At 43.2% G+C, this 25,297-nt stretch overlaps 1 long non-coding RNA gene across 1 annotated transcript; it reads left to right on the top strand.

The window, feature by feature from the left end:
* Nucleotides 1-11,891: 11,891 nt before the first annotated feature.
* LOC121820385 (uncharacterized) lies at nt 11,892-24,835 on the top strand. The gene is made up of 3 exons (XR_006060901.2): nt 11,892-12,012; nt 18,452-18,563; nt 20,055-24,835. It is a non-coding gene; the product is annotated as an uncharacterized LOC121820385 (long non-coding RNA).
* The last annotated feature ends 462 nt before the right edge of the window (nt 24,836-25,297 follow it).

The raw sequence follows: 25,297 nt of genomic DNA, 5'->3' as shown, positions 1-25,297 counted from the left end.
TATCCTTCTGCATGCATTGGTGTGTGTGTTTAATAAAATATGGGAACAGAATTGTCATTCTTTAATAAGAAATGTTGGTATGGAGGTAGATTTGGGAACCCAAGAAGAATAGTAATGATTTTTGAACATTAAAGAGATTATCCAGAGAAAGAAATGTGACAAATTCTCTCAGGACAAAGTTAGTATCCCGAGTTAACTCAGTGTGGACTGGCCACGTGGCTTTCAGCCAGCATAGGAGTTCCTGGAACACACAGAGGACTGTGCAGTTTACTGGGTCATTGACTGGAGCTGGGAACAGTGCATAAAGAGGGCCATTATCTCTGTATGGCCTCATACAGCTCTACTGCAGACCGTAGGTTGGCTGTCCTGCCTGCCAGCCCCAACGGCCAGAGCACGGGGCAGTCGTAAATAATGAGAAGTGGCCTTGGTGCCACAGGTGAGGTGTTTGTGGCTCTAGGTTCTGTTTGGAGAATTGTGGCTGAACCTTTAGGGGTGAGAGGTCAGGAGCTGTTGAGTTTTGGACCCTGGCTGTCTGGGTAATTGTGTATAATGGCTAAAGTAATCACCTGTTCCATTAACCAGCAGACTTCTGTCATATTAATCCATCATCAAAAAAGCACAGAACAAAGATTTTAAAATACATTATAAATGAACCCTCTGGCATTGACGCTGGCAGGAGATTTTAGAATTTTTGCCTTTTGTAGCTGTTATAGGATATTCAGAAACATGTGTGCCAATCCAATTAGCTGACTTTCCCTATACATTTAGACGTGGCACAGTCATTTAACTTTGAAATTTTAAGTGTTTTTATCCAAAACAATCTGTACTTCTCATTTGTCAGAGTGCATTTCCCGAAGCTTTCCAAGTTGCTGAAAGGTGACTTTTTGGTAACTTGTTTGACTGTTCAAACACAATTTATTTCTGCCACCTGTTATTTTTCTCCCTGGATTTTTGAGAAGTTGTTTCTGGCCCATTTGATCACCCTATAAAAGCCTCCCCTTCTGTGTGTAGTTGACTCTGGGTTTGACAGTTCAGCAAATGCACAGAGTTCACTCAGTGCCAAGTTCTGTGCAATTTATTTTTTCAAGGAAAATGCTTAAGCTGAATGTGTGTAACTCCATCTGTTTATTGAAGAATATGCTCTTTTGTTAGCACGACCATGGTGATAATTTTCATGTTAAAGGATAGACTTCAGGAAAACACGAATGTTTATAGTACTCTTTTTGGGGTATTTTAGGGTGATTTAATTAAATAAAAATTATTTTTGAAATGTCTTTTGTGACAAGCTGCAAAAAAACCAACTGAAGTTATTCTTTTAAAGAGAAGATGTTATCCCAATGCTTTTGCTTATGTTTAAATTGTACAAAGATCATAGCATCTTCCTGAGTCACTAGAATTCACATCACACCCCAGCTCAAGAGCTTTGCAGCCTGTTGTGTTCATCTGGGATATCCTAGGCTATTACACATGGCCTCCTACAACTCTTCATCTCTCAGTCCTAAAACCTTGGTTCCTGTTTAGAATCAGTCCCTTCTGTTAGTTCTCCTAATCATCATGACCAGTCTCCATGTGTTAAAGGTCGTTAAGGATCCCTCGAGCTTCTAGGCTGGTGCTGTGGGCAGTCTGCTCCTGACCTCCCTGTGTCTCATCCTTGTCCTGGGGGTCCTGGAGTGTAAGAAGTTTCTCCCCAACAGTAAAGCAAGCAAATTAATAAACAGTATGAGACAAAATACTTTATAACTTGTAAATAATGGTTTATAAAGACATCTTGCTACTAGTGAGATACTCAGTGAGAAGCCTAGCACAGTGACAGCTATTAGCGAGAAGCTACTTTTGAGTAAACTCTGGGAGACAGGGGAGGACAGAGGAGCCTGGCAGGCTGCAGTCCACGGGGTTGTGAAGAGTCGGACATGACCGAGCGACTACACAACAACCACAGCTTTGGATCAGATGAGTGATCAGCATTGCTTGGGCCTGGGTCAGTTACATGTGCAAGCGCTTCGTACTCTCTGGGCAAGAACAAGAAAAAGCTTTTCACGAGACTCGGAAACAGTGCTTTTCTAATTACACCTGGAATCCACAAAGTGATAATGATCTCAACACTTATGAGCATTGAACAATTAAACAAATATCTACTGGGCAGAAACGGTTAAATAGGTTTGCAGGTGGGAGATACACTGAGCCTCATCAATGGTGTTTAAAGAGGAAATTTCTTTCACACTCAGATTCGTGAGCCTGTTCCTGGTGTAGCTCTGTTTCCTGGGCTCAGCTTCTTCTCTGAATTACAGCTTCCTCCTCCTTCTGGCTCAGCTTTTGCATCATTGTCTCAGGAACTCCTGTTGCTGAGCACGGCTCCATCTGCAAATTCACCTTCTTGGATCATTGATCTGCCCTTGTTAACTGAGCATTAACTGGCCTTTGCCAGACTCTTCAGTCTCTGGGCTTACTTGGAGTCAGCCCCATTCTGCTTGCAATGGCTTGATAAAAAGATATTCACTTTCACAATGTTCACAAAACCCATAGAGATTTAGAGAGGAGATAACATTGCCATCCTCTAGTTGAAGAAAAAAAGGCAGAGAAAGTGCTCACAGGTGATATGATTTGTCTCCATCCACTTTTGGGTTTAGATGAGTTACGTCGCTGTCTGTAAATCTATAACAGTTTCCTTTCCTACAGATTTTCAGCAGCATCCACGGGAGAACTGAAATATAAAACCTGTCTTGTGGTTCTGTGAATATGTTTTCTTCCCTGTCTACTGGAGTCCTATGGTATTATTTGCCAGATTTGCAACATAACTCACAGTTCAATATATTCAGTGTGATAGAAAGGATTTTAAAAAATAATTATCATCAAACTTTCATTTCTTAGAGAAGTTGCTACCTTCTATGAGGTCAGTGCATGTGACTTCATTAGTCAGAATTTCTCCACGACCATTAGAAGTTTTAGAGGCTAAGGTGGTGATTCTTAATTTTTGGTCCAGGATCTCTTTGGGGATCTGATGAGAGCCTTGGAGCTCTCCTACGAAGACAATTAAATATATTGATATGAAACCAAAGTTTCCCTCTAGTTTTAGGGAATCTGTTAACACCTCAAAGCTCCTTAGGCCCACCCTGCAGTTTAACACGTCCTGATTCGGGACTTCCCTGGTGGTCCAGTGGTTAGGAATTCATCTTCCAATGAGGAGGACATGGGTTAGATCCCTGGTTGGGGAACTAGATCCCACAGGCCATGAGGCAACTAAGCCTCATGCTGCAACTGAGACCTGACGCAGCCCAAAATAAATAATTGAAAAGTACCGATCTAGACATGCGGTATCTATGCTAATTTATAGTTTAATAACATTTTATGCATGTTCCAGGTGCCTCTACAAGGATGAAATTTGTACACAAGAAAAGCAAACATTTAAAGGACTGATGTTCTTGGAACAGTTGTAAGTAATAAAAACTTCCCTATTGTATCACTGATGTTATAGTTCAAATAGAAGCTTTGAAATGCCACGTTTGGTAAGAGTCGAACCATTATTTTAAGCTTTGTCCTGCAGCTTGAATGACTGAGTATTCTGTTATCTGTTGGATAAAACCAGAGCTTGCGGTCAGGTCAGCATGAGGGCAGGAAGATAGACGACTCAGCTGGAGCCCCCGCCCCATGATGATTGATTGTGCATGAATCACAGATCTCCGAAATGAAGACAGTTTTCCTGGGGACTGAGATGTTGCCTGGAGGAATGAGTTTATTGCTTGACCCCAAATTGGCATTTTACTGATGCTAACTGGTGATTGTGATTATTATTAATTTATGAAACAAGCTCATAGACTTTTAGCTGATATGGGAACTTCCAGAACACAAGATCTAAGCACTCATTTTACAGTTAAAAATAGAACTTTCCTATGACCCAGCAATCTCACTTTTGGGTGTTTATCCAAAGGGATAAAATCTTGAAGAGGATCTGCGCCCCCAGGTTCATCGCAGCTTCGTTCACTATAGCCAAGACATGGACGCGGTCTGTCCACCGACAGACGTATGGATGAAGAAAATGTATGTACGTACAATGAAGTATTATTCAAGCTTAAAAAGAAGGGAACCCTGCCAGTTTTGGCAACATGGGTGGATTTGGAGGGCATTATGCTAAATGAAATAAGCCAGATACAGAAGGACAAATACCTTGTGTTATCACTTATATGAGGTCAAAGGCCTAGAAGCACAAAATAGAGTAGTGATTGTCAGGAGCTGGGGGAGAAGAAATGTGAAGGTATCACTAATCAAAAGGTGCAACATTTCAGTTATTTGAAATGAATAAAGCCAAGATATCTACTACACAAAATGGTGTCAAATCACAGTCTGCTTCAAGAATACAGGATTTTTTGTTATATCATTTTCTACACGTTGGTTATGTAAAGAGAAATTTTGTAATTAAACACAACAAAGGCTTAGGCTAAAACACAAATGTCATTTCAAGCATCAATAAGGCGTAGCTATTTATTCAGCTACTTTGCTCGTATAGAGATTGTGCCAGGGCTGTAAATAGTGTGTTGTTGCTGCTTAGTTGCTGCGTTGTGTTTAGCTGTTAGTTGCGAGCCCTGGACTGTAGCCCACCAGGCTCCTCTGTCCGTGAGGTTCCCCAGGCAAGAATACTGGAGTGGGTCGCCATTTCCTCCTCCAGGGGTAGATGTTGTAGGGAGGAGTAGTTACCTTCCATAAGAGCTGCAACCATTGAATTTTTATGGAGGAAAACAGAATGATCACATATTAGAAGAGTGTGAATTAAAATGAAGAAACTTGGGAGAATGTGCTGCATTTTTACCAAATGTAAAGACTGTCATCTTTGATATAGTTTTCTGTTTTTATATAGCTGAACACCCTGATAAGGTGGATAGCACCTCTGAAGCACATCTTTCGCTCCACAAATGACATAGAGAGCCCCATCTTTCAGAACAAGAATAGCTGGTGTGTTCTTCGGAAGCATAGTTTAACATTTTTTGTCTTATTAGTCTATCAACCTGCTTTCCATTCTTTTTCAGCTAAAATTTCTGTCTGACACATTTCCATTGATCATATTTTCCTTTGCCAATGAATTTTCCTTTGTCCTTGATTCCTTCCTAGGCCCCGCTGTCTCTTTTGTGGGAACAATACCTTCAAGCCGTGTTCCTCATGTGACGATTGAACTAGAAGGGATGTTATTCATTTTAATCTGTCATTTTTTAACCTGCATTTCCACGTCAACGCACAACTTTATATTTCTTACCATTCCTGTTGTTTTGATGTGTTATTTCTAAACGGGATATTTCCCTCTGGAGCATCTTTATTAGGTCATAGCAGGCTTTCATACTTGCATTAAACTGTTATGAGTAGCTCTGTGTCTTAAACATGAATGTCTTATCCATCATTGAGTGCAATTGTGGAAAGAGGCAGTGCAGGGTTGCTGAGAAGCTCAGGTGGAAGAGATCAGACTGAACTCCCTTTGATCTGGCTGAAAGTGGGTGGTACTTCTTAGCTATTTAATCTTGAGCATCTCATTTAAGAATTCTAAGCCTTAGTTTCCTTTTATTGTTTTAAATGAGGATCATCATGGCGATTTACCCGACTGACCCTGTGATCTGGGGTTGGTACACATGGAGCACTTGGCAAGAGTAAATCCTGAAATAATAATACTTAAATATTTATTATATTTGTTGCCATTCTTATCATTATTTTGTAATAATTATTTCCCTGATTACTTTATGCACAACTTCTTTAAAGCAACAAAATGGTGTGTTTTTAAATACAAAATTAAATTTAGCCAGTGATACAAAGTATCATTAACTTTATTTCTTTGACCTTTCTTGATCTGTCTGGTTTATCTTAAAGGACTTTCTAATTTTATTTCTTAAGCCACAACTGGCTGTAAAAGCTAAAAATTTAAACTTGTAAATATTCTCTAATTATAAAGTTAATATTTCAAGGATTTTATTTAAGCATCTTGTTTTCTTCTTCAGAACCTCAATTAAAATTCTTTAAGAATTTAACGTTACAGGGGATGGCATAACTAGCATTTTGCTTTTGAATTGATAGATACTTTGAAAATCTAAAAATTTTGACTGGAACAAAAGAACACATGAGTGGACTGTAACAGTTTAATACTTGCATTAAACTGTTATGAGTAGCTCTGTGTCTTAAACATGAATGTCTTATCCATCATTGAGTGCGATTGTGAAAAGAGGCAATGCAGGGTTGCTGAGAAGCTCAGGTGGAAGAAATCAGACTGAACTCCCTTTGATCTGGCTGAAAGTGGGTGGTACTTCTTAGCTATTTAATCTTGAGCATCTCATTTAAGAACTGGAAAGAACTGGGAAGCAGAACAGTGGTTTCCTGGGGCCAGGCATGGGCAGGGGCAGGCCTGGATGCAGACGATTTAAAGGTATTATTTGGGGACATGGAACTATTCCATGCTATAGTTGTGATGTTGGTTAAAAGACATATATGTTTGTCAGAACTAATTTATTTGTATACTTAAACCTGGTACATAGTTATTGTACATAAATCATACCTCAGTAAGGCTTACCAAAAAGGACAAATACAAATATCTCATTATTATTTATCAGATATTTCTCTGAATTTACTCATTCCTGTTTTCATTTGCCATATCTGTCTTCTTATAGAGTGGCTGATAGTAAGCCTTGAAGTTAGACGTAAAATGCCTCTGAGTTCTTCTTTTAAGAAATTGTTTGCATTCCCATATATATTTAGAATTAGCTTGTTCCTTTCAAGCCCCCCTCTCCTCCCCTTTGAAGCCCTCTGAGATTCTGATTTGAATTACATTGAATCTCTGGGTCAATTTGTTGGGACATCTGTCACCAAACACACCACCCATGTATTTAGACCAGGCAGAATGAAGCGGGTTACTTGCTTCTTTGAGATAGTGCCTTTAACTTTCTATTTTGCATTGGAGCACAGTTGATTAGCAATGTTCTGTTAGTTTCAGGAGTACGGTAAAGTGATTCAGATATACTTAGACACATATATTCTTTCTCAAACTCTTTTCAGAAAGGGTTTTTTTTTTTTTGTAGGATGTTTTCATTGCATTAACAGTTTGGGTGGAATCATACTCCATCTTCCACAGATAGCAGCACTGCCTGTACCTCGGGTGCCACAGCTGGGTGACCTTCCTGGACCTGAAGCTCTTGGGAGCTGGTGTGCCGCTGCAGGGCCCGCACTTTGATCCTATTCCTAGCATCATTAAAATTCAGTTTCTAAGCCCCTCTCCAGGAATAGTTTTGCTCTTGTATTATATAATTGTGTCTTTCCAACTGGCTCTGTAAGCAGGTCTGAGATGCACATTTGGTGGAAAACAGCAATACTATATTCCCTGTGGTTCATACCAGAGCATCTCCTGGGAGGCAGGACTGGTTACCCACTGGGGCGACGTGGCAGGGTTTTTCTGATCAACCTCATAGCCTCATCCTTTTTCCTCGCTGACATGCCCCAGCAGGAGCCTTACTCTGGGAGGCATTTATGGACACTGCATGAAAGGAGGCTTTGACGACCTTCCATTTCTGCACCATCCCAGACCAAATCTGTATGAGATAAAGAATAACATGACTGTGAAAATGTCCAAGCTTGTTCTTCAATAGGAAGTGGATGTCAGGAACAGAGTCGTTCTCTGATACCCTTGGGCTCTCTGAGGCCTCCTGGGGGAGGCCAGACTCTCACACTGAGAGCTGGTAGGTGCCAGAGATGGAGCGTCTCCTGACTGTGGTCACTGAGCCCGCACGAGTGCTGATGCCCAGGGGATCAGAGGGGAGGAAGGGCTCTCTGGGGCTTCAAGCAGATGTCTGAAGAGGAAGAGTCATGGGTCTGAGTAGGTTTTGAAGTCATTCTGTAAACAGCGGTTGCTGCCACTTCACCTACATTTGAGTTTTTTATCTTACTTTAAAATTTTTATTTATTTATATATTTTTGGCTGTGCCAAGTCTTTGTTGCTAGGCAAGCTTCCTTTGGCTGTGACCAGCAGGGGCCACTCTCTAATTGTGGTGCACGGGCTTCTCATTGCAGTGGCTTCTCTTGTTATGGAGCACGGGCTCTGGGCGCACAGGCTCAGGAGTCGCAGCGCCGGGACTATAGAGCAGAGGCTCAGCAGCTGTGGTGGACAGGCACGGCATGTGGGATCCTCCTGGATCCGGGATTGAGCCCAAGTCTCCTGCAGTGATAGACTGATTCTTTACCTCTGAACCACCTGGGCAGCCCTGCATTTGAGATTTTAATGGGATTTCTTTTTCTGACTTCCGTTTTAAGAGGGCAGTCTGGGGATTAGTATTCTTTAGTTAAAACCCTCATCTGCAGTGAGCCTGGTTGTGGTCCCAAAGCAGGACTCACCCAGCCTGAATGAGGTGAGTCACCCAGCAGGACTCACCCAGCGTGTTGGGACCACCTGGCAAGCTTGTGAAAACAGCACGTCTTGTACCAGTCCCCCGGGACATCAGGGTTGCAGGCGGAGGGTGCTGGTGGGGACATCCGCTCTCCCTTCACTTTTTGTTACATCGTTAAGTGCACCTATTGACATCTTTCTGGCACCGGCTGGCTGAGCTTATTTCATTCTCATTTCTGCCTCCTCAAGTCCTGTCCCCGGTGGTCTGTCACTTTCAGCCCTAGGGCACTGATCTTAATAACCTAAAGATGAGTTCAGCGACCTTTTTTTTAAAATTAATATTTTAATACACTCATGGCCACGGTATTGCAATGGCTCTGGTGTTTCCCTTTCTCAAACCACCTGGCACACAACCACCAATCAGGTGCAGGAGCTGGGCACTCGTGTGTCAGCTCCTTGGCCAGGATCTGATGGCCAGTGAGCGGGAGTCCAGGTTCAGATTTGTGCTTCCAGACTCTCCGCATGCTGCCTTCTCTGCATTTCCACCTCTCTCCAAAGCCAAGGCCAAGCTGCCTCTGTCTCTCCCCGCTGGGCTCCCTCTGTGTCACTCTCCCGGGGAGGCCTCTACTACCACTTCCAGGTTGTAAGGATCATGGGAACCTGTGTTTACACTAGCGACCATGGTTACCACGTTAGGAATTTACATGCAGAGACCTCTCGGCCCCTTAAACAGCTGTCCTGAGCCTGGACCAGAGCATCTCCAGGTGATAAGGATGGTGTTTCCCCGCAGAGCTGCTGTAAGGAGTTAGCAGGGCAATGTTATGAAGCAGCCAGGCTGTGCCTGGCAGACAGTACGTGCTGCAGAGGAGTTTGTTCTTACTGCTGTTCCGGGGACACTCTTGGAGGAGGGAGTGTGCCCCAGGCGTGGGCTGGAATCCAAGGGTGGACAGTGGGTCAGGGGAGCGCAGCAAGCAGATGGGAGCACGAGGGCACCTGTGAGGCCAGGTGTGGAGGCTGGAGGGTGGTGGGTTGGGGGCCTTCAGAACTGCCTCATGGCAGGCTGGATGGGGCGCCAAGTTCTAGATCCAGGTGGGCCTAGATGGCGTGCTAAGGTGTTTTGTTGATAAAGAGGTGCTGAGAAGTGATTTTATGCTTCAGGAAGACTTTCTGGCAGCTATTTAATAAATGTCTACATGTGTCCAAAGTGAGAGGTAGGTAAAGGAACTAGTTTTAAAAAAGAGTCAGAATGAAGACAAGTGCATTGCGGATGGAGTTGGGGGGCTGGAGGCCACAGGGGCCCTGTGCGGGCAGGTGTGGACGAGGGCGGTCAGCTGAGTGAACAATGATGCTGAGCCTGGATGAAGCCCCAGCAGGACAGAGGAGGGACCATGTCAGGCTGGGCTGGAGGGGCCTACAGGACCGCAGGGTGGTGGCGGGGGGGGGGGGGGGGGTGCTGGCAGGCAGCTGGAAGCTCAGGTGTGACCTGGGAGGACACAGTGGGACGTCGTCAGCATAGGTGGACATGGGTCATGTGGTCACGATGGTCACCAGGAGCCCCATCTTTACACAGCACCTACCTGGCCAGTGCGGTGTCCATTCAGTCTTGTGTTGGGGAAGACTGATTGATTAGCAGGGCACGCATTGTGCTTGGAGATGCGGACGCAAGTGACAGGAGGAGTGGCTGGCCAGCAGCAGAAATACACGAGAAGGAAGGGGAGGAAGGGAAGGGAGGGGGGAGAGGGGAGGACGGGGAGGAAGAGGAGGGCAGCTTGAAAACAGATACTCTTGCTGTCTGTCCCAGAGACAGACACCTTCCTTGACCACAGGACAGCTTTCCTCACGTCTGTTCTAGATGGATCTGTAACCTCCGCTGCTGTCAGGTAACGGCTTACACAGTGTTGGCTCTCCGGGCTGAGTGCGACCAAGGGCACTGCCCCCGTGACCGTCTTCCCCCGTGAAATGATAGAACCTCGAGATTCTTTATCAGGCTTAATGGCAGGGCAGCTCCTCTGAGGAGTGGTTATGCCCCATCTCTCCTGCAGGTGGCGCTGTTTCCTCACAGTCCACACCTGCCCGCCTGCCCAGCGCCTGCATCTTAGCAAGATGCCGAGGACACGTTTTAGTGAAATGAAGGTGGCATTCATAAATTTTTGGTGACATTCTTGGTTTCATGAGGAGGATAAACTATATATGGAGTAAAACTTCACATGGAGAGATGTCTGGATTTTTGGTAATTCCCCGCCGCCTCTGCAGGTCTGTAGCCACTAGTGGGTTGTCTTACTTGAAGCGTGTGCCTGGGTTGGCTTTCCTGTCTCTCATCTGCACAACTCTTTTTCTGGTAAGAAAAATTTGAAAAGACTGCGATACTGGGAAAGATTGAAGGCAGGAGGAAAAGGGGACGACAGAGGATGAGATGGCATCACGGACTCAATGGACAGGAGTTTGAGTAAACTCCGGGAGTTGGTGATGGACAGGGAATCCCGGCTTGCTGCAGTCCATGGGGTCACAAAGACCCAGACATAACTGAGCGACTGAACTGAACTGAACTTCCCTGGTAGCTCAGCTAGCAAAGAATCCACCTTAATGCAAAAGACCCCGATTGGATTCCTAGGGCAGTAAGTTCCCCTGGAGAAGGGGTGGGCTACCCATTCCAGTATTCTTGGGCTTCCCGGGTGGCTCAGATGGTAAAGAATCTGCCCTCAATGAGAGAGACCTGGGGTTCGATCCCTGGGTTGCGGAGATCCCTGGAGGAGGGCATGGTAATCCACTCCAGTATTCTTGCCTGGAGAATCCCATGGACAGAGGAGCCTGGAGGGCTACAGTCCATGGGGTTGCAAAGAGACTGCCGCGATGAGTGCCTAAGCACAGCATTAGGCTGGGTACATATTTCCGAGTATGTATAATTATAGAGAAAAGTAGGAGGCAACCCCCAAAATGATACCATTGGTAATTACTGGGTGGTGAAATTTTTAAGAGTTTTTTTAAAAAATACACTTTTCTGTATTGTTTGAATTTTTCTCAAGCTATATGCCATTTTTAAACAGCTTTGTTGAAGTATAATTTACATACCATAAAATCCACCCATTTAAAGCAGTATGTAATTTTTACAAAAGCCATGACACCATTAAAAATCATGGGCAGGTCAGACCAAAAAAAGATGGGTTTCACAGAGCATGCCTTCCTGGAGTTCTCTTCTGGTGGGAGGCTGGTGCATGTGGAGGGCCTTTAGAAGATTCTTTCGGATGAAGGTGACACAGAAACTCAACCAACGATTTTTAAAAAACAAAAGCAGCATTTGCTTTAAAATTGTTCTTCTTTGTCAACCTTCTGGGATTGTACTGTATCAAGAATAGTTCAAGCTGCCTTCATTTCAATAAAGCAGGGTGTGCAGTTCAACAACTTTGGTGTTTTCTGGAATGGTTTGGAGCTTTTGCATTTCTAACCTTAAACTTTTTCAAAGATTCCAAAAGTTTCAAGATTGCAGCCTTGGGTTAGAAAACTCCCCAGAGCAATTTCGTATGAAATTGTGCTGTTTCTATTTCAGGAGAGAAACAGTGACCACATGATAGAATGTGATGATTTCCTATTCAGTAACTAGGTGCAAACTGAAAGTAAGAGCAGCATTGCAAGGACACATGCCAGCTGTTCAAATGGCACCTTTGGAAAGACAGGTAATGAATTAACTGAGGAAAGCGTTTTATGTTGACAGCCGTATTTTTTACTTATTGGTTGTATCAGGAGAAGAATTTCACATCCACAGCGAAAGTGCAATGTCACATGTTTCTATGATGTCCTTGACTCCACTCCAAGTGGGAAGTTTTGCCTAAAAGCTGACCATTGTGCTGCTGTTGTTTAGTTGGTAAATTGTGTCTGACTCTGTGGTGACCCTGTGGACTGTAGCCGCCAGGCTCTTCTGTCTGTGGGATTCTCCAGGTAAGAATACTGGAGTGAGTTGCCCTTCCCTTCTCCAGGGGAATCTTACCGATCCAGGGATCAAACCTACTTCTCCTGCTTGGCAGGTGGATTCTTCATCACTGAGCCACTTGGAAAGCTCAGTGGTGAGAGTCAACACGATCTTTGAAAAGCCTAGAGAAAGAGATTTGAGAAGGTTTTTTTTTTTTTTAATTGAAATATAATTGACTTACGGTATTATATTAGTTTCTGGTGTACAACGTAGTAATTCAATATTCTTACATGTTACAAGTGATCACCATGATATTCAGTTACCATCTGTTACCATACAAAGATATTAAAATATAATTGACTGTGTTTCCCACACTATGCATTTCACCCCCATGACTCATTTATTTTATACCTGGAGACTTGTGTTTTTCTTCATCTTCCTCAACTATTTCATTCACCACCTCCCTCACACCTCCCACTGGCAACCAGTGGGAAGTTAGTTTGTTTGTATTTTTGTAATTTTGTTCTTTGTATCTATGAGACTGTTTCTGTTTTGTATTTGTTTCTTTGTTTTGTTTTTTAGATTCTGTATGTTGGTGAAATTATACAGTATTTGTCTTTCTTTGTCTGACTTATTTCACTTAGCATACTATTTTCTAGGATCTTCCATGTTGTTGCAAATAGCATCCATATCAAGATGTTATAATTTTGTATGGCTGAGTGATATTCCAGTGTATACATGCACCACGTCATCTTTACCCATTCCTCTCTTGATGGGCACTTAGGTTGCTTCCATATCTTGGCTATGGCAAATAATGCTGCAATGAACACAGAGGTGCAAGCATCTTTTCTAATTAGTGATAATATGTTTTTTATTCTTTATTTATATAGTGTTTCATATTAAGTGATATAAAGATGTTGACCCATCTAAAAGTGAAAGTGAAGTCGCTCAGTTGTGTCCGACTCTTTGTGACCCCATGGACAGAGGAGCCTGATTTTCCAGGCAAGAGTGCTGGAGTGCATTGCCATTTCCTTCTCCAGGCGATCTTCCCGACCCAGGAATCGAACCCGGGTCTCCCGCATTTACCATCTGAGCCACCAGGGAAGCCCATCTAAAGTAGGGTTTTAAAAAGTTCATATTGTAGCAGTTTAGACGCATTGCCCTTTTAGAGAAAAGCGACCTACCAGTCCAATTGTCCATGACCTGCCAGACATTAATAAAAATAATTTCTAAGTTCTATGACATGTTTCTCAGGGAGAATAACTTTGATTTAATAATAGCTAATATTCCCTAGCGGCTCAGCAGTAAAGAATCCATCTGCCAATGCAAGAGATGTGACTTTGATCCCTGGATCAGGAAGATCCCCTGGAGAAGGGAATGGCAAGCCACACCAGTATTGTTGCCTGGGAAAATCCCATGGACAGAGGAGCCTGACGGGCTATAGTTCATGGGGTTGCAAAGAGTTAGGCATGACTGAGTGACTTTTGTTGAGCTCAGCAGCATTTCTAACATGAGTGTATAATCTTGGAGACTTTCCTGTTCCAACCGTTATTTTCATCTGTGGAACATCGGAGAGTTTTCTGATTTTCTAGGATTAAAAAAACCCACAAATCAATCTAGCCTGGTCTTTTTCAGTCTTGCATTGATTTTAAATTCACCACCTTTCCTTGCTTAGGCATCCTCTTGGCACGAGGGACCTGCTGTACAAAGAGGGCAAGCTCACATGCACTCACCTTAAACTGTGACTTATTTGTACTTAGAAAAGATGAGCATGTTAAGGAAACCTGTGACAAAACCCAGCAAAGCACACTGCCTGCAACCTCCAAGACGAGCTCTGCTAAGGGACAACTCTGTGGCCTTGGAGACGTTTGCTGGGGACACAGCCCTGCCGTGACGGGAAGATAAACGGAGGAACTCACTACACTGAGCAGAAGCAATCTGCTCACAGTAACCCAAACCCACGCAATGTTTCATTTTGAGCTAAACTCTACAGGAGTAGCATGGAGAACAAAAACAGCTCTTTGCCTTTAGCTTTTCATTTCCAAGGACTCAAAGCATACAGTCATTAATATATTATTGATTAGATGCTGATTCTGGCATGGTGGAAGCAACAGTTACAATTTTCCAGACGCCAGTTAACCTCCGTTCTTCCTCTGAGGCTGGTTGAAAGCTTGTCGCCAGGTAGGAGAGAGAACAAGTTTGTGTAAAAATGTTCCTGGTGAAACATAGAAAGAGCAATTACACATATAATTATATTATCACTCATCTTTGATGTGCCACACAGAGCTAGTATGATGAATTTTTTCTGCACTCACATTTTAGAAAGAGCAAATCTACTGCTCTGGCGAAGAAGCTAGATCAAGTCCTAGGAACCACAATGGAGACAAAGTCAAGTCCATCAGAAGCTAATAGGGAAGGGTTTTATTAACTGATACTGTAGTTTTCTGAGCCATATTATATATATATTATATACATTGTTGATTTTAAACTAGTCTGGGTACAATAAAAGCACTTTGTATTACGTGATATAATTCACACTCGCAATTTGAAGAAGAATAGATACATGTATATATATGACCGAATCACTTTGCTCTAAACTTAGCTGAAAGCTAACACAACAGGGTTAATTACCTATACTCCAATATAAAATAAAAAGACAAAAAATTCACATTTGTTTCAGAAAGCATTTAAATATATTTAAGCAAATTGTAGTCCTAGTATGGAGTATATTTTGTTGGTTGTACTGTGGTGGAGGCTTTCCTGTTGGCTCAGATGGTAAAGAATCCGCCTGTAATGTGGGAGACCTGGGTTCGATCCTGGGTGGGGAAGATCCCCTGGAGAGGGAAATGGCAACCCACTCCAGTATTCTTGCCTGGAGAATCTCATGGACGGAAGAGCCTGGAGGGCTAGAGTCCATGGGGTCGCACAGAGTTGGACATGACTGAGAGGCTAAACAGTACAGCTTGTTGTGGTAGAACAGTGGTTCTTCACTGGAGCTTTTATAAGAATCACCTGGAGAATTTGTTGGGGTGGCAAAGCAATAACCATGTCCCACCAGCCCCAGTTAAGTTAGGATCTCTCAGAGTGGGAGCCTCACATCCACATTAAAAAAAAGTTCTCCAAACAATTATGATGTTCAACCAGGTTTGAGGCTTAGTGATGAGTCTTAACGTAACATGTAACTTAGGTTACATGGAGTTGAAGTGACTTTCTAATATTGTTCTGATTACTGTTGTAGGTTTTTTCTCTGAAGAAAGAAAAGAATGGAAAATACTAAAACAAAAACTGGAAAACTAGAGCTTTTTGATAATTGGAATAAATAATAGGAGTTCGAAGCCTCATGCTCTATGCCTTTGATAGCTTCTGATTCTTTTTTTTTTTTTTTTTTTTGGTCAAGCTTTGGTTTTTAAACTAAGGCCTTAGCAGTACTTTTACTCCTTTAGGGCACTGGACGTCCATTTAATACATAATTTGCACAGGTTAATTGATCCCCAGTGTCATGAAATAGTTAAAGCCCTTCTGACCACATTTACTACCAAGCAATGACTTACAATTCAGCCTGTGGCATGAACAGGGATAGATGTGTGACTTGAGGCAAATTCTATCATTTCCTTCATTTCTTTATATTTCTCACCTCATTTTGGCAAATGAGAGTAATACCGTAATCGCTCAGGAATGCTAATATGTTAAAACTAATTTTATCTAGAGATATACTGGAATGGAATGTCAGTTGAAAGTAAAATGAAGAGCCATGAAAAAATTCCTGTTATTTATCACAGTGGACTTTCTGACGATCAATCCTTTTACTTTGAAGGAGAAATATAAATGAAAGTATATTCTTGGAAGGACTGTAATTTATGTCTGTCAAAGCCAAGATTCTCAGGGACTCAGGCTTAAATGCCGGTTTATCTGCTCTATGGGCCAAGTGAAAATCAACTTCCTTCTAGAGTTGACTTGAACTTACATTTCTAATCAGAAGCGGCCCTGCAGTATTTTCACCCTCAGAGCCCCATTGTGCACCATGCTATTCCACATAAATTGAATGGAAGAAATAAGACCAGATCCTTTGAACTGTGTGATCCTGTCATTCATCTCAGAAGGATTTTTATAAATATAAAATGTACTTTTTAAAACTGCATAATTTTGTTTCAGAGAAAGCTTTAATAATATCCTTTCTGAGTGAGAAATAGAGAAAGAAAATCTACCTAAAGCTGACTCCATAGCCCTTCAATTGTTTTATTATTGAAAAGAATAGGACTTATTATACCTCAGTTATGATTCTAAATTGAAGTTTCACATCCGGGTGGCTTAAAAAGTTACTGGGTTTCAAAAACTATTGCATATCTTTATTATAAAAACTTGAACCATGTTAGTACTTTAAAATCTCACAAAATATAAAGTGAGGGAAAAGTGAGGAAGTAATAGAAATATGATATCAAGATGGTCACAGATTTTAAGTATCAGTCTGTACTGTGTGTCTGTAACTCTACAAATTATATATATTCACCCTCATTGAACCTCCAAAACATTATTTCCACTTGTCACAAGCAAGGGCACTAGATCTCACAGAGTTTTGGTTTTGCACCAGAGTGACACAGATTACACTGGGATCATAGTCTTTCTCTGTGGGGGACTGTTCTCCTGCAGCCCTGCGTTAAATTCTCCAGGGAGGGAGGGAAGAGACGAGCAGAAAGAGGAGAAGATGATGTTTCCTCACCACTCCCAGGGATGTCAGCTTTGGAGCAGGGAGATGGACACCCCCCAAAACCTCTGTGTTGGGACTGGATAAATGTTGGAAGGATGTGTGCGTAATGTGCCGTGGAAACATCTATGCCGGGCACCTCAGGGTGTCACCTTCCTATTGACTGTACTCCTTGCCTTTGACTCTCTCTGGGGGATGTCCACCTTCTTGTCCATCTTCCCTTTTTATCCCCCATCTGCACTCCCCTCCACTGCACCCTGGAGGACTGTGTGGCTTGGAGACCTACTGCTTCCATAGCTCCAAGCTTTTCCATGAAGGAACGCACTCCACTTTGAAGAGACAAGCCACTGGAATTGGGCTCTGCTTCTGCAAGCCTAGCATTCTCCACCCCTGCCTGGTAGAGCTTGGCTCAGGTGAGGATGCAGCCTGCTGCCAGCTCCACGTGCCTCTTTCAGTTGATTGCATGTATTTCAGATCTGACAGTTTTCTTATTTTTTACCGTTTGCTTCTCTGTCTGAGATAATATCACGGTGAAAGTGAAAGTGAAACTCGCTCAGTCGTGTCCGACTCTTTGAGACCCCGTGGACTATAGAGTCCATGGAATTCTCCAGGTCAAAATACTGTAGTGGAGAGCTTTCCTGTCATCGAACCCAGGTTTCCTGGGTTGCAGGCCGACTCTTTACCAGCTGAGCCACAAGGGAAGCCCGATATCATGGTGCTTCTGACCAATGTTTCTCAAAGCATGTTTCTCCAAAGTGCATGCTAGCAAACAGGAATTTTGCACATAGCAGCAGAGATTTAGAGCACAAAAGGAACACTGACTTCACAAATGCATCTCTTCTTCACTACTGTTGGCTTTTAAAGATCAGTGGGGGGATGTAATTTCCCCCCCATCTTCTAGGACTGTGTTTCCTGGGACTGCTGGTCCTCCATGGAGACCTGAAGCTTCTTACACACCTGTACTCTACTTGGGGTGACACCATGTATATGGGCTGTGAACACCCCTAGGTGGAGGCCATTTGTTTGAAGTGTTAGATCTTCAGAGGCTCAGCAACCCAAGTTGGTTTATTTTACTTTCCTTTATCATGCCTCTGTATGGGAAGGGATTTGGATGGTTCTATTGGAAAGGGTAACCTGGAAGGCCAGTGTGTTACAGATTATTATATCATAAATCTCTCAATGACCAAATCATATGAATTTTCAAAACATAATATTGAATATACCTAAGAGGGTCTTAAATTTTGCATTTGGAAAGCTCCCTCCGATGACATTCCACATTCAGAAATCTGACACTTTCTTCTACATTTGGAATGAATGATTTGACAGTAACAAGGATTATAATTTAGAGATAAGTCACATTGCTGATTGAACAATTGAATCTTTTTTGCTGTTTTATTCATTAACTATTTCCTACAACCACGGTATGATTTTGGCCTTCATATCTTTTCCTATCCTCTTATATTCTACATGTTAAAAGCTTATCCACTATTGATTTATTTCTTAGGCTTCCATCCAAGACAGAAGCAATTGATTTGAAGTGCTAATATTCCCAGGATTTTAAACAGTGGCAAAGCTCATTGGTGAAGAATACAGCTCTGGGTTCTTTTCCAGTTGTGGTAAGCGGCTCTATTCTTGGTTGACAGGCCTTTTGTAATCTGTATGTGACTTAAATCCGGAAATGAAATATAAAATGAAGCCCTTGTTATGGGCACAGAGGAAACAGTATCTATTTACGGGAAGCTTTGGTCAAAGGCATTTTTAGCTCCCTCTGAGGTGTAAATCCCCACGTGGCAATCAACCGTGGTTGGAAATTGGATTTAACGGTTCAGTTGAAAGTGTCTTCCAGCCCAGAACGTTGCAAGAATTGTGGAATTTTAGAGTTGGTAAGAATCTCATGGAACAGATTGAAGTCTATTGCCGTGGATGCATTTGGAGAGTGAATTTGGGTTTCTGCAGCCAATTTAAAACCAAAGGAGGCTGGCATACATGCGGACCATCACCCACAGTGTGCTATTCTCTCGTTGTTGGAGCAGAGACATTTATAGCAAATTAATATATCTTGTGCATCCAGTGACCCATGTTGGTTTTTGAGGATCTTTTTATTATAGCCTCATCCTGTTTTCTTCTGAAGAGTTTTGCTGTGGGTGTAGTGGTCACATGTCACACTTGGATCTAGTGGTGAAAACCAGGGGGGTTCTCTGCCAACACCCCCCTCCCACCCCCAGCCTGACTCAGCACTCCCAATCCCTAAGTTGAGCCCCCAACCTCACCTCAGGTTATTTCAGCTGCTTCTGAAGTGAGATTCAGGGAAGAGAAGGGCCAGGGCTCTGGAGCTAGGGGAGGCTCAGATGTGAGGCTGGGCAATTGCATGCTGGCCTCCTGTGTCTGCTCTTTGCTCCCATCCTCAGAGCTTCTCCCCTCTGATCTGAGCCTTTAGGCGGAGGACACGGCAGGAGGCCCAGGGCCTGGAGTGGCCGGGAGCCCTCAGGCATCTGCGGCCCCAGCACCCTTTCATCACACCTGTCACCTGTGACTCTCCCTGTTGGCCAGAGTCCATTCTGTTTAGACAAATCTCAACTTCCTGGTGCTCCTACAAGACTGATTTTATCTGCATGGAAACTAGAGGCTCAGGAAAAGGAGCTCCTCCCACGACAAGTAGGCATGACCCCTCCCAAGATGCTGTCATCGCCTTAGGTCCCGAACCCCGCATCTTCCTTGTCTGCACTGTCCTCACAACATGCCTACACTCTGGCATGGTTTCATTCTTTGTCATGGCTGAGTAGCATTCTACCTTGGCCACCTGATGCGAAGAGCTGACTCATTAGAAAAGACCCTGCTGCTGGGAAAGATTGAAGGCAGGAGGAGAAGGGGACAACAGAGGATGAGATGGTAGGATGGCGTCACCGACTCAACGGACATGAGTTTGAGCAAACTCCGGGAGATGGTGAAGGACAGGGAAGCCTGGCGTGCTGCAGTCCATGGGATCACAAAGAGTCAGATACAACGGAGTGACTGAACAACAAGTGTTCCACTGTGTGTATGTACCACATCGTCTTCTCTGGCACTCTTTTAATTGTTTGCTGTTGTGTTGTTTTTTCCGGGCTCAGAAGCAGCCATCCGATCTGTGGTCCACACAGTGTCGCCAGAAGTCACCACCACCCGTTCCTGTTTAAAGATCAAGCCAGGCTCCAGCTCAGCGCTTTGCTCCCTGGGTATGTGGACAGATGAGCCATCCTGCAAGTGCGGGACTTTGAGTGACCTCCTGGCCTCTTCCCATGAGATGCCCCTCGTGCCGTCAGCTCTGGTTGTAACCAACAGCCATAGCTGCCCATGTTGTGAAACGTCCCTTGTTCCTGAATTGAAACCACTTGTCTAGCTTGAGTGTGCGTGTCTGTTTCTTAAGCTAATTTTCACTTTATTCACACTGCTACCAGAATAATGTTTTTATAATGAAAGTTTCATGCAGGAATTCCCTTTCTTTAGGGCTTCCCTGGTGGCTCAATGGTAAGAATTTGCCTGCCAATGCAGGAGGAACGAATTCGGCCCCTGGTCCAGGGGGATCCCACAGCGGTGGAGCAGCTGAGCCCCTGTGCCACAACGACTGAGCCTGTGCTCTCGAGTCCAGGATCTTCAGGTGATGGGGCCCGCACACCCTAGAGCCCACGCTCTGCAACAAGAGGGGCCACTGCAGTGAGAAGCCCTCAGCCCACAACTGAAGAGGAGCCCCCTCTCACCACAAGCAGAGAGAGGCCCAAGCGGCAGCCAGGAACCCGTGCAGCCAAATAAGTAAATTTTAAAAAGAAGTTCCTTTTCTTTGAACCTTTCAATGTGCCCTGGTGATGGCTTTCAGGGTTAAATTCAAGCTTCCTTGTTGAGCACAAAAGAGATGAGTGGTCTCCCTGCCCAGCTTATCATCCTGAAGCTCCGAAGCTCTTAGGCCTCTGACCCACTCCTCTGTTCTGTAGGAGTCATCACCTTCCTGCCTCAGTGCCCACATAGGCTTGTCTTCCCACTTCTTAGACTATCTTTCCTCTTTCACATCCAGTAAGCACAGCTTGTCCATAAAAACTAGCTAAAGAATCCTATTCTCTACACACCTTTATCTTTAAATCAGATTCAAGTCATCTGTCTTCTTGTGGTCTTCTTTGCATCCCCTTATCAGAACACATATCTGTTAGATGTGATCATTGATTTCTTGTCTTTTTCCTCTTGCCAGACTCTAATGTCTGAGAAGGTCAAGATCTTGTCCCACCCTTTACAGACACTCAGTTTAGCTCACTAGTGTTTAATATGCTAGAGGATCGAGGCAAAGTGAAGTTACCTTTGGCATGAGCAATCATCTAGCTCTCAGTGGAGAGAGTACCATTTGAATTGAACCTAAATGCATGAGAAAATATTTTAAGCTTTAGACATTGTAGAAAGAAAAGAGTCAGGTAGATTCAGAGATAGGCACATAGAAATTTTGTTAGAGCAGTTATTAGACCATGAGGGTTGAGAGGAGTCACATATTGCCTCTCGATCTTGGGGACCCTTCGCTCCAGTGGAAGATGTTGGGGAGACATTTGTAATCCTAACAAGACCATGGTATCATGAGCATGTGTTCTGCCAGAGTTACCAGATAATCCAATATGGCAGACGGGGAAGAAGAGATGGTTCAGATGGATCATTTATAGCTATTCAGTTAGTCAGTTCAGTCACTCAGTTGTGTCCGACTCTTTGTAACCCCGTGGACTGCAGTGTGCCAGGCTTCCCTGTCCATCACCAACTCCTGCCCAAACTCATGTCCATCAAGTCAGTTATAGCTATTAGTTCAGACAAAAAGAAATATAGACTTAAAATAAGAGAGTGAAGCACTTTTTGCAACTCTCAATTGGACTATTGCTAAAGTATGTTAGAATCATGACATTTTTGATAACTATTCTGATTTCGGATTGAAGTAAGTTCTTGAGGAGTCCAACTTGTGTGATTTTTAACTGATGTTAACTATTTAAGCATAAACAGTCCTTGTAGGATACATCTTGATAGTGTCCCCTGCCATTGATTCTTGCACAGCATGCAAAGAAGATACTAGAAAGCTTTTCTCTTGAACCTAATGGATAATGATAATTCAGTCTATTTTTTCCTTTAAACTCACTTAGAATAATTTACTGTGCTCTGAAATAAGGATCTCCATTCAGAAGCCTAATTAACTTCTAAACTGTATGAATAATTTATTGCTCTAACACATCGTTCTTGCTTGCTGTTGTCCAGTGAAGCTTGAAAATGCATATTTTAATGTTACCTGATTTGTATGGAGACTTGGAGTCACAGGACACATCCAGCATGTGGATGTGGGAACGGAACACAGTGGATCCGCAAGTCAGCTGCCTCCTTGGTGCTCCTTCTCAGCAACTTTGCTGTTCAGTCTCTCAATCAGTATCTGACTCTTTGCGACCCCTGTAGCCCACTAGGCTCCTCTGTCCATGGGATTCTCCAGGCAAGAATACTGGAATTGGTTGCCATTTCCTTCTCCAAGGGATCTTCCTGACCCAGGGATCGAACCCATGTCTCTGGGGTCTCCTGCATTGGCAAGTGGATTCTTTACCACTGAGCCCCTGGGAAATAGGATGCTGCACCTCTATTAATTTTTTATTACGGTTCATAAACCCATCTTCTGTTTTATTCCATAGGATGTGGCTGAGTTCATGCTTGTGAAGGTGAAGCTTGTATAAAAACACTGGCTGGTTATTCATTCTCTGTAAGTTGAGGGCTGTCTACTAAGCCTGTGCTAAGACCCTGGGGATGTGGAAATGAGCTTACCCCTGGCGTGGCGTGTCTTCATGGAGCTTGGAATCCAGTTAGGGGAGAGAGATGGGGGTCAGAGACTCGCTCAGGTAGAATAAAACCACAGCCGTATGTTGCTATGAGAGCCAGGAGTAGGGGACTTGACAAGCACTCAGGGAGGGCTTACCAGAGGAGACGACACACAGCCTGGGTAAGAATTCACCAGGCAAACAAGGAGGGACTGGTAACCAGGCTGAGAAGACAGTGTGCAGAGTATGGCAAATACAAGACTGAGAGACCAGGGTGGAGTGGAAAGAGGCAAGAGATGATGGAGAGAAGGCTGGAGAAGCGCGCTTGGGCAGGATTATGAAGAGAGTTGGGCTCTGTCAAGGAATTAATTGTACCTTTGTTATAAAGTGAAAGCTTTAAGAACTTCAAGAAGTGTTTGCACAAGAGAGGGGCACAAGGATATGGGACCAATAGGCTGGTTCTTACGTCACAGCACTGGAGGGGAGGCTTGGTCTAGACTGGAAGCAGTGGGTGGGAGGAGACTGGGATGCATTCAGAGACGTGTGGAGGCAAAAATCAAAGTGATATGGAGCCAAATAGAAAAACGGAGTGAGGGAAGAGATGGTGACACTTCTTTTTCACTTGGACACGTGGCTACGTGGTAGTTCCATTGACTAAACAGTAACAGCTGAGCAAAGCAGGTGCCATGAAGGATGATGGCTGGTTTTGGACACACTGGGTTTGAGGCACCATGGTAGGTATCCCGGGGATATGGAAGAAGCTGTTGGGTGTGTGAATCTAGATCTTAGGGGTTAATCTGGAGGTGTAGTTTGTGTGCCTGCTGTATGGAGATAACTGAAGCCATGGGTATAAATGAAATTATCTGAGGAGACTGTATTTGGAAAAATATAAAATGATACCAGTGGTGATTTTCTGCCTTCCCAGGTGGCTTAGACAGTAAAGAGTCTCCCTGCAATGTGGGAGACATGGGTTTGATCCGTGGGTCAGGAAAATTCTCTGGAGAGGGGAATGGCTACCCATACTGGTATTCTTGCCTGGAGAATTCCATGGACAGAGGAGCCTGGTGGGCTACAGTTCAGGTGATGGCAGAGTCGGACATGACTTAGAGACTCACACTTTCACTTTAAAAATGACATGAGTGATGGCTTTCTGCTTTCAACATATGAAGAAATAGTTACTAATTCATTAATGTCTCAATTCTTTGAAATGATTTAAACAGATTTCAGATTCTTTCAAGTCACCATTTACATTTATCTATTTGTAATGTATGCCTAGAAATGTCAGGATTTTCAATAGCGTAGTAAAAATTAGGTTATAGGAGAAGGTAGGCTGGCTACGTTATCAAGTTGAGAAAACAGTGAAAACTGAAGTTAAATCTCTCCTTACTTGACAGGGCTAAAGCCATAACATACGTCAAACAAACCAAACTGGAAATATCACATGCAACCCACTCCAGTATTTTTGCCTGGAGAATTCCAAGGACAGAAGAGCCTGGTGGGCTATAGTCTTTGGCGTCACAAAGAGTAGGACACAACTGAATGACTAACACTTTAGAATTAGTATAAAGTAATAACATATTTTTTGAAAAATTTTGTTAGAAAATTTGTCAAATTATATGGACAAACAATTTAAAGACATCTGGTTTATAATCAGATAGAACTCTCTGGGTTGTCTTATTTCCCTGCTGGGAACAAAATCTGCTTCTGTGCATTTTCCACATTCATTAGTAGTGAACTCAAACAGTAGTGGCGTATCCTACCATGTATCAGATTGAAGTCTAGCAGAAAGCATTCAACCTACCAGCCATCCCAGTAGGTGAGTCTGGAACTAGGGAGATTTATTCCAGGGGCATGTTGGAAGAAACAAATAGGCTGTGATTAGCAGGTTCTTAGTAGTCTGTGCTGGAAGAAGTTATGCGTTCCTTATGAAGGACTTAGTATAAATTGCTCACATAAAATATTCAACTGTGAAAATTAATATTTGTCAATTCTTTTCATTACTGTGGAATACAATTCTATTGATGAGAAGTGTAACTGTATGACTTGTTCCTGACATCATGGTATGATATCGAATAAAACACTGCGTTCTCTTTTAACCCTTCCATTGTCCCTGGCCCTGCTTGTAGTAGGCTCAGTGTGTGAGTTACCCTCCCAGCAGACAGCTCTATTGATTTTGTGACCTTCAGTTTGGGGACCACGTACCCATGCAGACCACACAGTGTGCACGGCTGATGGTGGTGGAGGGAATAGTGTTAATGAAAAGTACCTCTGCTAAACTTCGGTTTTATTTATGGTGAAAATTCTAATAAAGAATTTGTTCAAACAAAGGTTAAAAAGTGGGAAAGAAGAAAAGCAGGCCTAGGTTGTTCATAAACCAGCAAATTCACTTTTACAATCTGGACGAGGCATTAAGTGGTGACTTGGCTTGCATCCTGAAAATATGGTATGTTTTCCAAAAAGAAAGCAAATGAAGAATTACACAGCTCAACTTAATTGGGAATCTATCTAAATTAAAACAGATCTGAAAAACAGTCTGAGTTAGTTTGAAGGTTTCTACA

This window comes from Ovis aries, chromosome 9 (genome assembly GCF_016772045.2).
Source record: "Ovis aries strain OAR_USU_Benz2616 breed Rambouillet chromosome 9, ARS-UI_Ramb_v3.0, whole genome shotgun sequence".
In the NCBI taxonomy this organism is placed as follows: Eukaryota; Metazoa; Chordata; class Mammalia; order Artiodactyla; family Bovidae; genus Ovis; species Ovis aries.
Note: the sequence above shows the minus strand (reverse complement) of the source record. Positions and strands in the feature narration are given on the sequence as shown.